Source organism: Dreissena polymorpha, chromosome 10 (assembly GCF_020536995.1).
Source record: "Dreissena polymorpha isolate Duluth1 chromosome 10, UMN_Dpol_1.0, whole genome shotgun sequence".
Lineage (NCBI taxonomy): Eukaryota > Metazoa > Mollusca > Bivalvia > Myida > Dreissenidae > Dreissena > Dreissena polymorpha.
Genome location: NC_068364.1, coordinates 23,101,925 through 23,118,271, shown reverse-complemented (window position 1 = coordinate 23,118,271; position 16,347 = coordinate 23,101,925).

Sequence of the window (16,347 nt, the reverse complement as noted above, 5' to 3'; positions counted from 1 at the left end):
ACATTTGTAGCGAAGCTGTCTCTTGTAGTAGAATTACTGTTCGGACTACATATATTGTACTCACTACATTGGTTCATCTTATGACACAACACGTTTATAGTGTTCCTGTTCTTCAATGTTCCTTTTTAAAATTGTACTTTATTTTAATAATTTCGCACAGGTTTCAAAAAATAATCCAGCTTATAAAATATTTAAGTCTTTTGAATTGTTCTGTACTAATCGGTTGCAGAAATTCAACTGTCCCTAAATACTGAACATTTCTAGAGAATGCATTGTCTGGTTTACTTCATAGTGGTGTTACAGCGTTGACATTTTTCGGCGTAAGCTGAATAAGCCAGCTTTTCACCCTGACTTGACCTTTGTAAGTGTCCAATAATACTCAAATAAAATTTCCCGCGGCTAGGTACGAATGAATACACTTCATTTATTCCATTGGCTGATTTGAGTATAACACCATAACATTGGAAACATATCCGCGTCTTTGTAACACTGTTTTACTGCATGAAACAATTTTATCTCTAATGAAAAGGCTCAATAGATAGAACAGTTTTACAATCAATTTTCGACATAAATACAGTTTGTGCGTTCACCTTTTATTTTCAGAGAATTACCAGCGCAGAAGCGTTTATACTAGTAGCTATGTTGTCATATTTAGTACTTACTTGCATTGCATTTAAAACCGCGAGGTTTCGGGTCAACTCCCGGCCATTTGTGAAAGTCAGAGTTTATATACAGTTCATCACCGGAGTTCGCAGAAGGGGTTGCGATCATTGTGTTACACCGGTCTTACTGACAATAACGTACTGACTGTAATGCATTGCATTCCAATCCGCAAGGTATCAAGGTCAGTTTGCGGTCAGTTGCAGAAATCTTTATATAAACGCCGTCTCGTAAACTTTGTGCACTTGAAGTCTGTTTTGATCAGAAAGATACTAAATAAAGATATTCGGCGATATTATTGTGGTATGTCAATCATCGATTTTTAATATGGTTTTAACATTTGCATGATAAGGACCAATTTTGATAAAAATAATTAGAAATATTTATCAATTTAGACCAGTTTATTAAGCATGAGCACAATAATTCACAATACTATAATTATGCAATTAAATAAGATTCGAGTATTGCCGGCTGACCTATATGCAATCGTTTATTTTCATGTTTCTTGTGTTTTTCTATTCTGTAAATATAGATATCTGAGTAATAATATCACATAAAGCAAAATAAGCCACGAAATCTGGCGCAACACCCCGTAATTGATTTGCTTATGATGTAGCTAAGAACTGCGCAGAAAAAAGGCATCCGCTACTTTTTATCTCATAGAGATAACTTTTGATCGTTCATAAACATCGACCACAATCAACACCGTATATCTTTTTAAAAGATATTTCTTGTTACTGATATCCATAGATAGTCAATGTGCAAAGTTTATCAAAACACAAACTTGACAAGAGGTAAATTTACTTGCATTTTTCGACAGCATTTTGATGAAATTATATCGCCGAAAAGAACCAAGATATAACTACGTTCAGCCTAGGATACTTGATGCATCATTCGACGTTTATTGAAAAAAGATTAAGGTTCCACGAATATCATAAATGTGATTGTGATACAGAACCGATGAGTAAGATCGGAATAAACCTGCTGCAGACAACAACCAAGGTATCGAGTACTACAGTGGTCCGGTATATAAGCATCCAATACAGGTTGTTTGTGCGGAAATGGTACGCAACTGTCTCAGTATCACCGCATTATATTCGTTAAGCCTGCGTCGTGCTTCAAAAAAATTCGAAATATGTATGAATTCAACTTCAATCATATTGAGTAACTAAACCTGATACGCGAGATGATAGGGACCTCGGGACTGTGTGGGTTGGTGCAATAAATTCGGACTTATTCATAAAATAACACTATTCTCAACAAGTATGAAGTACAATAATCAAAATCACGTTCAACCACGCAACCATTGTGCATTACACAATTATATTAACACTCATTCCTATGATAAATCTATCAACATAAACTTAAATGTAATTAACGAGTACTTAATTATTTTTTATTAGTGAGAAATATAGCCTCGGAATATTAATTGCACAATGTCGTTTGTCACGAAGCTTAAACCCTTTCTTAATGTTCTGTTATAAGAAGCCCAACCTCCGCGCAGAGATTTGACGGGAACCAGCAGAGCTGGATCAAATCCCTGCCTTCCTAACAAACCACGTGATGATTGCCTAGCCACGTGGTACAACAATTTTACCGATGAACACGTGCACTAAATAATACACTATTATCAAAATATTTAAGACAATGATACTACTTTTCATAATATAATACTTAAACAAAAAAAAATCCTACCAAATCTGATAGGATTTTCATGTGATGGAAGAGATTGGATGTGAGAGCAAGGAACAAAAAGTCTTCGTGGTGATTAGTTTAGACCTATTTATGTCCGCTCGATTGCATCGAAAGCCTCAGACTTATTAAAACGTTCTCGAATCCGTTTCTTGGGCTATAACCGGTACTTGGTGTCTTTGGGGAAGATCTATAGAACGCTCCCCGAGTGTGGATCGAATCTCTCGCAAGGTGGACACCATATCCATTACGGCGTGGTGAGTGTTAGAAGTCATGCTAATAAATTGCACACCGCATCTTATTAACAGGAGGGACAGATCTACAGGTGTGAAGTTTCAACAGTCTCAGGTATAGATAGATTCCGGAAACCTGATCTAGCTAGTGTAATCTTAAAAACTTAAGTGTGCGGTTTAACGCGAACACGAGATGTGTCATAACCTGATATCGCACTCTGGATCAGCGGACGACTTACTGCCTATCTTACGGAGGAGTCCGGAGAAAGCCGATGTATCACGATTGCTGATAACGTTGACGGTCGCACGACAATATATTCACTGCAGCGGTCTTTCTATTCCCAAAATATGGAATCGAATAACATTGTGTGTGTTTTCATTCAGAATCGGGTCCGGTAATCGGCCCATTTCCGAATGGAATAAAATAAAAAAAAATCCCAAATGGGAGCTAAAATTTTCCAATGGAAGGATCTATAAGAAAAGAAAAAAAACACAATATTTTTTAGATCTCAATTATCTGTTAAAAGTTCATTCATATAAGTTCAACCTTATTAAATATAATACCGAGAACACTTGTCTCCTTAATTTTGAAGATTTTTTAGCAAAACAACAAAAACACTAATTTACCAATTTTAGTCAAAACGCCGAAAATTTTCCCAATCCAAAGGGACACGCTCCGACACGGCCCCATTCCAAAGGTGAGAAAAAAACACTAAATAATTATATCAAAGTTTTTTTCGAATGTTAAAGTGACTTGTTCAATTATGTGGGAATTTTAAGTGAAGTGGTTAGGTAAATGCCTTAAATTCACAGATTTTAACCACGAAACTGTAAAGCTCCCGTATAATAACAAGAATAGAATTAGAGGGGGGGGGGGGGGGGAAGGAAACAAAAGTTAATCACCAGCGGTACTCGAACCAGTGTCCTTTGAATTAAAAGGCTTGCGTCGTAACCACTCGGCCAGTCAAACTGACTCCCTTCTATTTTTACTCGGCGTAAAATGACTTTACCAACTGATTAAAACGCCCCGCGAACATTTCCCGCCTGTAGACACGACGGAAATAATCCGCAAATTTCATTGGCTGATTTGAGAGAAATTCCGTCATATCGCTGGGTCCATTTGGAGATATAATAATAGCACAAGACACACTGACACATTCTGGCCCAGTTCCAATTACGCATTAAATTCCCGCCTGCAAAATTCCAGGGTTAGTTCTTGGTAAGTTAATCGTCGGGTGAAGACAAAATGGACTTTTTATGAACGCCTAAGGATTATAGCACAGTACTGCTTGAAATAAATACAATAACATGAATTCTAGGGATAGAAATAATGAATGAAAATCTTTCGGTAAATATAACCGGTTTGCATTGTGAGAGAAAACTACCGAAATATTTTAGAATAATCATTGAAATCGTTTGATTACCTATTACACTTGCGCGACATTTATGTCCAATAGCACGAGTGCGTGAAGAATATTTTCATAATTTAATAAAAAGAAACGGGAACAAAATACATGAACAAAGAATTCAATTTATCTGTGACAAAATTTTGAAAAGTGTCATTTCGACTGTCTTGCAACATGTCCCTTTAAACAAGGGCTGTTTGTAAAACATGCATGCCCTCCATAGGCCATGCAGCCATTGTGTGAATACGATTTTTGTCACTGTGACCTTGACCTTTGACCTAGTGACCTGAAAATCAATAGGGGTCATCTGCGGGTCACGATCAATGTACCTATGAAGTGTCATGATCCAAGGCAAAAGCGTTCTTGAGTTATCATACGAAAATCATTTTACTATTTCGGGTCACCGTGACCTTGACATTTGACCTTGTGACCTCAAAATCAATAGGGGTCATCTGCGAGTCATGATCAATCTACCCATGAAGTTTCATGATCCAAGGCGTATGCGTTCTTGAGTTATCATCCAGAAACCATTTTACTATTTCGGGTCACCGTGACCTTGACCTTTGACCTAGTGACCTCAAAATCAATTGGGGTCATCTGCAAGTCATGATCAATCTACCCATGAAGTTTCATGATCCTAGGCGTATGCGTTCTTGAGTGATCATTCAAAAACCATTTTACTATTTCTGGTCACCGTGACCTTGACCTTTGACCTAGTCACCTCAAAATCAATGATCAATGTACCTATGAAGTTTCATGCTCCTAGGCCCAAGCGTTCTTGAGTTATCGTCTGACAACCACCTGGTGGACGGACCGACAGACCGACAGACCGACAGACCGACATGAGCAAAGCAATATACCCCCTCTTCTTCGAAAGGGGGGGGGGGCATAATAATATGGTAGTAAAATACATGAGCGTAAAGTGTCGACCCAGATAAGCCTGTGTAGTCCGCACAGGCTAACAGGAGACGAGACTTTCTGCTTTTATGATTTTTTTTAGTTTTAAATACGTCTCTTCATAGAAAACATCAAGCTTAGGCGGCAAATGTCGTCCCTGATTAGCCTGTGCGGTCTGCACAAGTAAATCTGGGACGAAACTTTAGGCACATGCATTAAAGCCCCTGTTCACATAGCATGGCCCAAATATTACATTACTGATATAAGATTGAAAATTCAATTAACCCATTAATGCCTAGCGCCTAGAAAAAAGGCATTGGCAAACAGCGTTGACCCAGATGAGACGCCGCATGATGCGGCGTCTCATCAGGGTCTGCGCTGTTTGCTTACAGGAATTTCTGTAAAAAATATTCTTATATGGAAATAAATATACTACACATCCCTAATTTTGGAAATAAATTGATCCAATTTAGAAGGATGGGAGAGTCCACTAGGCATTAATGGGTTAAAATTAGCATTACCCGATGGGGCAAGCCTACGGAGGATATTTCAATTTTGTAGTCAAACATTGCGTACGTACCAATACAGCATCGCGCACATTGACATTTCAATACAATACATAATTACACACCTTTTCACTGCGGCTGTTTTTTTTAGAGAAACAGTTTCTATAAAAAATCTGATACATGTCATCTTCAAATTCTGCAAACTTTGGCCCGCAAGCTCATTTTTCCTTAAAGAAATTATCTCCATTATTGTGAACGTTCTATGAAAATACAAATGAGCATCTTAATTAATTACACAATCGCATAGTTCACACAGTATTTATCACAATTGAAAAACTATTATATTTTATTTATTTCTGCTAGATAAAAAAAAACATACAGTTTTACTTATTTCGGCTTCATTACAACATATGATTGTATATACGCACTTGCCACTTACCGTAATACCCTGGTACATTCATTTCAACAGCCATATATTAACAAATCACTTATCCAATAGCATAGCTCCGAATTTACATCCATGCCTTTTTAAACAACACCTGCACTGATCGTTCTCCGCATCTGGTCTTTAGCGACTAGGTCGATTACACAACATGATTACAATGGAATCGCATGCTAACGGGACCCAGATTCCAAAGTTCTCCCCTAGCTGACTTGGTCAATTGTGATATATCGACTATCTCCGAAATCCTCCGTACGAGAGGTCGTCTCGCTGATCCAGTGTGTGACCTGGTTTGCAAACATACTCTGACCTATCTGACCTATCAAAGATCTATTAATAAGCATTTTGTTTATTTATAGATCTTTGGACATAGGACCCACATGTTGTACAGTGAATTTTCTTGACGAGTTTGCAAACGGTCTAATTATCTTCGAATCAGTTAATCGTATCTTAAATAGATAATCATATTACAGTGATATGTCACGTTTTTCGATTGGTTGCATTAAACAAAAAATACAGATACACACATTTTAAAATTTTACATTTTTTTATTGTAGTGTATACTAAACGTATGTGTTCATATACAGGTAAAATACATGTTAAACAACGCTGTTTAAGAGTACTACGTGTATTTTAGAGTTGTTCAATGTAAGAAAATATATTACATCGAAAATACAAATACTTGTCAAATACATTTTTCATAGTGACTGAAAAAGTACATTTTATTTTAAATCATATAATAATACGCTCGCTTGTAAATAAACTTTATTCACCAACCTATATAATGTGGGCATTACTGTACTTGCGCATAAACTCAGCATGCGTATTATTTAGCTATGATTATTGCATTTCCAAATACTGACATGATTATACATATAAGGTTAACTTATAGTGCAATTAAAAGTGTATTGTTTGGACCTAAACCTACCATTTGTGCGTATACAATGTAAGCACATCCCTTGCATGCAAAGTGAATAATGCACTTCTTCTTGAGTTATACTAAAATATTGTCATTCTGATTGATGTCTTATGTTCATATCAACTGTTAACATTTGATTGTTTTGATTAGTTCTCATAATCTCTCCTAATCTTATTTAAGCATAATTAGTACATATGACGTACTTAAGGACGTGTTTCGTCAGAACCTGAAAGCGGCTGCGTCCTGACAAATCACAATATTACTTCTGTGTTTGCATAACCGACATTTTGTTTCCGCTGTATCCAACATTTTGTGTTTCCGCTGTGCATTTCCAGCATTTTATGTTTTCCTTGTTTATAACCGACTTTTTGTGTTTATGTTGTCAATAATCGACATTTTGTGTTTCCGTTGTCTATAACCGACATTTTGTGTTTCCGTTGTCTAAAACCGACATTTTGTGTTTCTGTTGTCTGTAACCGACATTTTGTGTTGTTGTTGTCTATAACCGACATTTTGTGTTTCCGTTGTCTATAACTGACATTTTGTGTTTCCGTTGTCTATAACCGACAATTTGTGTTGCCGTTGTCTATAACCGACATTTTGTGTTTCCATTGTCTATAACCGTGTCTATAACCGACATTTTGTGTTTCCGTTGTCTGTTACCGACATTTTGTGTTGGCGTTGTCTGTTACCGACATTTTGTGTTTCCGTTGTCTATAACCGACATTTTGTGTTTCCGTTGTCTGTTTCCGACATTTTCTGTTGTCATAGTCTATAACCGACCATTTGTGTTTCCGTTGTCTTAACCGACATTTTGTGTTTCCGTTGTCTGTATCCGACATTTTGTGTTTCCGTTGTCTGTTACCGACATTTTGTGTTATCATAGTCTATAACCGACATTTTGTGTTTCCGTTGTCTATATCCGACATTTTGTGTTTCCGTTGTCTATAATCGACATTTTGTGTTGTCGTTGTCTATAACCGACATTTTGTATTTCCGTTGTCTATATCCGACATTTTGTGTTTCCGTTGTCTATAATCGACATTTTGTGTTGTCGTTGTCTATAACCGACATTTTGTGTTTCCGTTGTCTATAACCGACATTTTGTGTTTCCGTTGTCTGTTACCGACATTTTGTTTCCGTAGTCTTTAACCGACATTTATAATTTTGTGTTTCCGTTGTCTATAACCTTCATTTTGTGTTCCGTTGTCTATTACCGACATTTTGTGTTGCCGGTGTCTATAACCGACAGTATGTGCTGCCGTTTTCTTTAACCGACATTTTGCATTTCCGTTGTCAATAGACGACATTTTATGTTTCCGTTGTCACGAGCCGACATGTTGTACTTCCGTTTTCGATAATTGAAGTTATGTGTTGCCATTGTCAATAGCCGACATTTTATGTTTCCGTTGTCATAAGCCGACATTTTGTGTTTCCGTTGTCTGTTACTGACATTTTGTGTTGTCATAGTCTATAACCGACATTTTGTGTTTCCGTTGTCTATAACCGACATTTTGTGTTTCCGTTGCCTATATCCGACATTTTGTGTTTCCGTTGTCTATAATCGACATTTTTTGTTTCCGTTGTCTGGTACCGACATTTTGTGTTGTCATAGTCTATAACCGACATTTTGTGTTTCCGTTGTCTTAACCGACATTTTGTGTTTCCGTTGTCTATATCCGACATTTTGTGTTTCCATTGTCTGTTACCGACATTTTGTGTTGTCATAGTCTATAACCGACATTTTGTGTTTCCGTTGTCTATAACCGACATTTTGATTTTCCGTTGTCTATATCCGACATTTCGTGTTTCCGTTGTCTATAATCGACATTTTGTGTTGTCGTTGTCTATAACCGACATTTTGTGTTTCCGTTGTCTATAACCGACATTTTGTGTTTCCGTTGTCTGTTACCGACATTTTGTTTCCGTAGTCTATAACCGACATTTATAATTTTGTGTTTCCGTTGTCTATAACCTTCATTTTGTGTTCCGTTGTCTATTACCGACAGTTTGTTTTGCCGGTCTCTATATCCGACATTTTGCATTTCCGTTGTCAATAGACGATATTTTATGTTTCCGTTGTGACGAGCCGACATGTTGTGCTTCCGTTTTCGATAATTGAAGTTATGTGTTTCCATTGTAAATAGTCGACATTTTATGTTTCCGTTGTCAATAGCCGACATTTTGAGCTCCCGTTGTTTTATAACCGATATTTTGTGTTTCCGTTGTCTCCAAGTGGCATTTTTGCTAACATTGTATATAGCCTTTACATTGATTGTTTTCAATATCTGTATTTCTGAAGATCAGAAGACGTTCGATCCATTTCATCAGCAAACGTCATGTTGCTCTCATCACCATATAAGCGGATGAATGTTTACCCGGTGATGACAGACTTACATGCACCAAACCGAGTAGACACTCCCCTGTCATATGTGACGTTTTATATGTAAGACACAGTTTTGGTTTTCTTCCGTCCACAAGTCGCGGTCAGCGTAACACGAATCTCCCGATTGACACATGCCGTTTTGTTTAAAAAAAAATTCAGTCTCTTTTTTGGACAAACTACTCGTAAGAAATACTGTTGCGTCTCATCGTAAGGAGAACGTATAAATTACCATGTTTGACATAGATGCGAAATGGTGATTCCCCATTTGCCAGAGTCAGCAATTAGACATGTTCACGTTTGACATAATTAATTGAATTATGTTTTAAACCTATTTAGTTCAGCTCGATTGCATAGAAGCTTAAGGCTTATTTGAAACGCTCTTGAGTCAGTTTCCTGGGCCTAGAACCTGTACTTGGTGTCTATGGTGAAGAGCTTAAAAAACAATCCCACAGTACGGATAGAAGCCGTGACCTGCCCAAAGTCGTGGGCAAAATATAACTATAAAGCGGAAACGACTTAGCATTTCGTGGTAATGATATAGCCAACTCGTGGGAACGATTTAACCATTTAATGATTCGTGGGAACAACTAAGTCAGTCGAGCCTACATGTCATATCTAAGCTATGTAATATTTTGGCAATAAATGGCTTGCTCGTGTGATTGGTTAAATAGCTTATGGGAACAAGATAAATGATTCGTGGAAACAACTTTGTAAATAGAAGATCGTAAAGACATGTCAAATCTAAGCCATCTTACTTGTGTGCTATCGCAGATAAGTGTGTGCGTTTTTTAAATACAGCAGTAAACCTATTTTACTTCACGCAAATAGTATTTCATTTGCTTAGAGAATATATTCAAAATTTATTCATCTTCATTAAAGTAAACCCCTCGGGTGCCCCAACCAAGAAATATGAGCTCTTTCTTTTGGAAGTAGTTCAAGTGTGGAAAGATGGAGCGTAGCCTATTATTGGGTATTGAAAAACTTCGCTTTAGTCTTTTCCGTTTAAAGCCATCCGATTTAAACACGCATTTTACAATCAATTAAAAACCTTTACAAATCACTAAAATATGTATTCAGGTGGAAAACACCGCCAATTATAGTCCGATATTAAATTTCGTGACACCAAAGGCTAATCTGGGACGACACTTTGAGCACATGCATAAAAAACCTTTTCACAGAGCGAGGTCCATTAATAATTGTATAGCAGTAAAAACTGCAAAGACATTAGAAATTGTATCGTTATAACGTTAAGTTAGGCTTTATTCCCAAATATAAAGCTGTCGATGTTGTTATTGCGATTTTTGAAAGATGAATTATTTGTTTGTGAAATATCATTACAAATTGTAACATTTAATTGAACATAGCACATTCTTTCTAAGAATTATACCTGACCCTGTCATATACGTGACAACATAAAAGTTGGGTCAAGGGGGAAATAGGAAACACAACTTAGTGTCAAAATATTACTTCCATTATAAAGAGGTTATGACGTAACTTGACGTAATCTCCTATAACAACGAACGATTCGTAAAACATTCGCATTATACGGCTTGCACATCTTACCTATCGATTTATAGGCAAACAAACACCAGGCACATTGTTTACATTAGAGTTCATCGCCCTTCTAAGGCTACCATTAACTACGCGTGATTCGGTGACGATAATTACGTAATTATTACGTCATAATAGCCACCGGCATTGGCGATTGTCTGCAAATATTACAAATACAAGTAATTTTTCAGATTTCTGGCAACGTGATTTCACATGCTTTCCGTTACATGCCGATCGATAACCCGACACATTTTAGCTTGAAGTTATTGACATTGGTATCCCGAAATTGTACAAATATTTTCAAGCATAAATAATTCAAACGCCATAAAGCGCTCGTAATCAAAGTTTTCAGCGGTGTATACAACATTCTAGTATACATAAACGCATTCGATTCGATTTATGGATCGATATTAAAGAAAGAAGAAAACCCATTAAGTTAAGACTACTGGTATAATTGGCTGGGAACACAGATGAAACGAGACATTAATAGTATTATATTCACGTTAAGACCAAGGTTAATTTTGAACTAAACGTTTAGAGTCTAACAATTATTTTATACCGGATGTTAAAATGCTGTTCTCATAAACGACACAACGTTTATAGTTTTACGATCAACTTAAATAGTAACGCGAAAGGTACATGCAATTAAAAATATATGTATTCAAAATGCAATATCCAAGCAGCATTACAGCAAAGCCATATTAATAACAGTTCGTAAAGGCATAATGATTTTTTTTCATCATATTTATAAGTTGAAAGGAAGAAACGTAATCATTTACGGTTTCAGCTAAAATTTCAATTTGGAAATTAATTAAAAAAAATAATAATAGGGATACATTTACAATGAGCAGCATTTTGACTGTATAATAAGTTGTATGCATCCAAATATGAGGCTTGGAGTATTAAATTGCATTTTTAGCGATTCCAAAAATATGCAGTGTGTAAAGCAAGAAAATGTGGCATTCGAACACGAGTTTTGCTAGCTCTTAACGTATAGTGTGTTCATACTAAACTTTTTCCTCATCACATGCAAAGTGAAAATGGTTGTTGCAACCAGCATAAAACCATAACTGACTGCGAGTGACTCGCAGTCTGTTCAGGTTTTATGCTGCTTGCTGCTCATCAGTATCTAAGGGTGAAATGAGGCATTTGAAACTTGAATAAAGTAAGAAAAGTCTTTAATTTAATTTGACTTTCTAATTGACTGTACATGCGAGAAAATACGTATCTAAAGGGCAAAGGGTTAATTATACCCACGTTTTTCGGAGAAAAAGTGGGGATATTGTATTGATGTACGTCTGTCCGTCCGTCCGTCCGTCCTGGACACCTGCACCTCCTACACTATTAGCACTAGAACCTTGAAACTTACATACATGGTAGCTATGAGACGGTGACAGTGACGGAATTTTGATCTGACCCCTGGGTCAAAATTAATGGGGGTTGGGGCGGGGCCGGGTCAGAGATTTTCACTCATTTTTATCCCCCCCCCCCCCGGTATGGTGCATTGGTCATAACTTTTGCAATATTGATGATAGCAACTTGATATTTGGCATGCATGTGTATCTCATGGAGCTGCACATTTTGAGTGGTTTGTGTTTAAGGTCAAGGTCACCCTTCAAGGTCATAAGTAAACAAGAGGGCCAAGATGGCCCTAGTTCGCTTACCTGAGAGGAGTCGGTTCATTCAATCTTTACCAAATGTCAAACTTGACCTAGATATTGTCCAGACAAACATTCTGGTCAAGTTTCATCATTAGTTCATCTGCGAGTCATGATCAATGTACCTATGAAGTTTCATGATCCTAGGCGTAAGAATTCTTGAGTTATCATCCGGAAACCATTTTTCTAAGTTGAGTCACCGTGACCTTGACAGCCATTGTCTGAATACGTTTTTTGGCACTGTGACCTCGACCTTTGACTAGACATCCATAATTTTTTAAATAAAGTTATCCAATTTAGAAGGATGGGAGAGTCTATTAGGCATAAATGGGTTAAGATAACAATGCCCTTGTGGCACAGAAAATGCAGAAAAGCGTGTGATTTGCGACAAGATACTACACCAGATCACAGGGTCTGCACTAACAAACGTCATGTTTTCTGGTCGATTCTTGTTTAGTTCGTTTAATTGTATATTGCTTTGCAAATAAGTTTGAAGTTGTTTCCAGCGTCGTGCATGAATGGGTATTCGTATAATTTCATCGGGGGGGGGGGGGGGGGCAGGGTTGGGGGCTTTTTTTTGCAGCAGATAAACTGCCTCCAGAAGAGCAGACGTAATCTGTTATGGTTAGCCACCTATGCGCTGCAGCTCCGAACCAGTCCGTCATGGCATTCCCGTTCCAGAGGCCCGATCTTTTGAATACGCGCGGCGCCTGATAATGATATTAAGTGTAAAACCAGACAGTGTATGCTTTACCCATTTATGCCTAGTGGACTCTCCCATCCTTCTAAATTGGATCAATTTATTTCCAAAATTATGGATGTCTAGTATATTTATTTCTATATTTAGAATATTTCTAACAGAAATTATTTAAAGCAAACAGCGCAGACCCCGATGAGACGCCGCACTATGCGGCGTCTCATATAGGTTTACGCTGTTTGCAAAGGACTTTTTTTCTAGACGCTAGGCATAAATGGGTTAAGCACAAATCTTAACAAATGTAACCATATCGCACATGTAAAAGGTCGAAATGCCCATTCGCCTTTAAAGTGGTACTGTATGGACGTATGTGGTGGTGAAAGGTCATGAAGATTTTTTCTACGGTCTCTCTCTCTCTCTCTCCTACATATGATCAAAATCGATCTATCTTTAGTTTAATGAATTGATTTATTCTGGTGTTTGGTTTTATTAAATTGCAAAGCGTGATTGTGTACTTACCCCAAAGTACTTGCAAACGGATGTGTTGTTTCGTCATTTTTGGGAAGGGACCGACGCCCTTCAGATTGGAAACAAACGCGTCGTTTGGACTAAACTTGGGATGTTGGTGTTTTACCAAATACTTTAACATTTAGAATTTCTTTAGATATCATTTTACTTAGGTTCAATTTAAACAGCTTATATCAACGAAATATTGCAAATATTTTTTTAAATCTACTTTTAAGACACATTTACTTCAGAATTGAAAGCTGTGCTTTGGGAAATTGTTTTTATGATTGGAAATAGGGGCCCAAATTTTACCAAAACACACGGCTTCTGATCCTTCATATGAGAGAACCTGAAAAAATTACCTGAACACCTTTCCAAAAAAGTAACTGCACAAGATGAAATAAAGGGAGGCGTTCGTGGTGCTGTTCATATGTACCTGCACAAGATGAAATAAAGGGAAGCATTCGTGGTGCTGTTCATTCAAAGAGACCCCGTTATTCAATACCATTTTCAGTGATTGGGCATACGTTTTAGTTCCAACGCGAGGAATTTTAATAAAACAAATTTGTAGTTAAACTAGGTTCAAAGTGTCGTACAAAAATATTGCATAATTCAAACTGGGTGCAAGCAAAACAATACAAACCCAGTCATGTACTGTGAGCCACGCACGTACAACAACGCAGAACATAACCCAGTCATGTAATGTGAGCCACGCACGTACACCAACGCAGAACATAACCCAGTCATGTACTGTGAGCCACGCACGTACACCAACGCAGAACATAACCCAGTCATGTACTGGGAGCCACGCACGTACCCCAACGCAACCCAGTCATGTACTGTGAGCCACGCACGTACACCAACGCAGAACATAAACCAGTAATGTACTGTGAGCCACGCACGTACACCAACGCAGAACATAACCCAGTCATGTTCTGTGAGCCACGCACGTAATCCAACGCAGAACATCACATTAACCCATTCATGCCTAGTGGACTCTCCCATACTTTTAAATTGGATCAATTTATTTCCAAAATAAGGGATGTGTAGTATATTTATTTCTAAGTTTAGAATATTTCTTACAGAAATTCCTTAAAGCAAACAGCGAAGACCCAAATGAGACGCCGCATGCTGCGGCGTCTCATCTGGGTCTACGCTGTTTGCAAAGGCCTTTTTTTCAAGACGCTAGTCATAAATGGGTTAAGCATAGATGTTCATAATGTTAAACATTATTGATAATAGTTAATTCTGCAGTGATAGGTCTTTGCTTTAAGCAGTGGACATTGAACACAACTGCAGACTGCGCCGAAAACGCCAACGTACGGACATTGTTAAAGGAAAATCGTCACAAGTGGTCGAGATGATAAGAGAGGTCACTCTGAATCAGTTAACGATTTATTCCATAAATCAAACCATCTTGCGGAAGATTCCGGAGATAGCCAATGTACCATAATTGTAGAGATGTTTCACCTTTGAAACACTCACAAATGGTGGAGATTACAGGCGACATATGCATGCCCCGATATTTGGCATGTATTGAGCCGCCATGATGAATGGCTGTTAAATGGGCTTGAAAAGGGGTTATTATTCGTCGAGGTGTCGCTACAGATGCGTTACTAAGGCAACACTACTCGCCCGACGTATTTTACACAAAGGGGTATGCCCGTAATAACTTATAATGGGCGATTGTCGACATTGCATTGGTGACACGTGACTTATTTTGTGTTCAGATATTCGCGATATTAGCCAGTTTGACAGATTTTAAACGTTGACATTATTGTGTTTAACCCATTTATGCATAGTGGACTCTCCTATCCTTCTAAATTGGATTAATTTATTTCCAAAATAAGGGGTGTCTTGTATATTTTTTTCTATATTTAGAGTATTTCTTACAGTAATTCCTTTAAGCAAACAGCGCAGACCCTGATGAGACACCGCATCATGCGGCGTCTCATCTGGGTCTATGCTATTTGTCAAGGCTTTTTTCTATGCGATGGGCATAAATGGGTTAAACGTTGACATTATTTTATCAACAACCTTAAGCGCGTTAAAGCATTTGTTAAAGGCATTTTTATCATGTACGTGTTCATTTGTTGCTTAATAAAACTGTTGTCGAACATTAAAAGGATCTTTTCACGGTTTGGTAAATTGACAAAAATTGAAAAAAGTTGTTTCAGATTCGCAAATTTTCGTTTTAGTTATGATATTTGTGATAAAACAGTATTACTGAACATTTACCATAGTCCAATATAGCCATTATATGTATCTTTTGACGATTTGAAAACCTAAAAATTATAAAGCGTTGCAACGCGAAACGATTGCATAATTTGGAGAGTTCTGTTGTTGTCGTTTAAGTTTACGAACCTACGAAGATTGCTTATATTAGGTATAAAATACTTCATATGTTTACCCGGCGGAATAGCCGAGAGGGCTAATGCCTTTTTACTTCAGATTAACTCCAGGACTCCGGGGGACACTGGTTCGAGCCCTGGTACCGGCTACTTTTTTCCCTTTTTTAATTCTATTCTTGATTTTTTACTGGAGCTTTTAAGATCCAATGTTAACATTTATCAATATAAAGCATTTAATGACAAACTTCAAAATATGCCAAAATCTGTGAAAAGGCCCCTTTAATGCATTTGCCTTTCTATCATTTCTGTACAGAATGGTCACCGGTTTATGTTTGGACAACACCAAATGGTTATGTTTCTGTTCGTACAAAATAACACGCACAACGTATGTTAAAATAGTACATGTAGCTGGGTTTTCCACCGAAACAGTGCTTTTTAAAAT